Source organism: Beauveria bassiana (assembly GCF_000280675.1).
Source record: "Beauveria bassiana ARSEF 2860 unplaced genomic scaffold BBA_S00162, whole genome shotgun sequence".
NCBI lineage: Eukaryota > Fungi > Ascomycota > Sordariomycetes > Hypocreales > Cordycipitaceae > Beauveria > Beauveria bassiana.
In genome coordinates this window covers 1-1,463 of record NW_007930997.1, presented here as the reverse complement: position 1 = coordinate 1,463, position 1,463 = coordinate 1, and positions in this window count along the sequence as shown.

Below are 1,463 nucleotides of genomic sequence, written 5' to 3'. Positions count from 1 at the left end.
TGGAATCGGCCGTTATTTTGACACATGTGCACCAATTATTGCTCTGTTACAATAAGATCAGCTTTGAGCAATGTAGGATATCTCTTCTTTGAAATGAAGATTATTGGCCGAAAAGTACAGCATTTGAAAAAGTGACACTCAAAACGCCTTTCTCGGTATATGTGCTAATGTAACAACTGAGTTAGACTGCCTATTTCCACTGCTGGAAGTCTTAGATACCAAGTGGGTACTTGGAGGCGCTGCGCTGCAGCCTAGAATGACTGCCAACTATTATGTTTATTTGACAAACGAAGGGAAATTAGTTTCGCCTTTTCCTGTAACAGCTGCAAAAGTGGAAAAACTTTTACGGGGAAGAGTTGACGACGGGTGCAACAATATGCTGCCGATCCTGGTACTTTGACGTTGGGAACCTTTTCCAGCGCACTAGGGAGTACGTCCAATAACGGCTCAATAACAAAAGGTAGGCAGTGCTGGCGGTCATAGATGTTGCGTGGGAACGCCAGTTTGGGCGTGCCGGGGCTGTAACAGCGGCGGGATAGTGCTCAAGCGAGGCAAACGTTTCTATCTAGGTGGAATTATGCTGCCGTGCTACGCCCTAGGGGTGTTGATAAGAAGAGGAGCAGCAATGATCTCACTCGTCCGTAATGCAAGTAGTCAAAAAAGGTGGAAGTGCACTGCGGTGTGTGGGAAACAGGTGTGTTTGGTATGGCGTGTGAAGAGCGTAAACGCTCTTTACGGCTGATGGACCAGGTGGAGATCTAGGTGTGCACCTTACAATCCAGGGTGTGTGAAGAAAAAGGTCACCAAAACAAAGGGACTAGTCTGGAGGACAGCCGGTTTCTCAATGTAGTGTATGACAGAGACCCACTAGTAACGATAATATATCAAATGAACCAGTTTTATTTCACTCCGAATCAGGCTCATGAACTCAAACGCATTCTAAGAGCAGTTGTTTGCCGCCCAAGTAGAGTGTAGCGAGAGTCCAAAAAAGCTGCCAGATGCACATAAGAAGGTGGTTGGGGAATGAGCCTGGTAATGTGGGGGCAGGATTAACCTTCGCTGTGAACACTGGCCACTGACCCCCAATTTCAAAACACACGAGAACAATGACAGTCGATAGGCCCAGAAAATCGCCTGCTTGCGAGTGCGCAGCTCGTTTTATCCGTTACACAAGAGGACAAGCCTTGTCCTTAGGTACAGTATCTATCTAGCTAGCTTGTTACCAAACCAAAAGTTTATTACGCCCGGTGACTAAGCAGCCAATAGGGCTCACTAGCTAAGCTACTTTACATGTCCAAAATGACGTCTTTGCCTCCTGCAAGCCCATAAGTGTTCCGCCTCCCATTTCTGCTCTTGCTCCCATTTTCTCCATAGCACGGGTTCTCGTGCGGTGCTTGTATTAACTGGCTGACTTGAATAGCTTGTTACCGTAAAAACCGTTATGGGTGTCGCTAGTGCTAAAA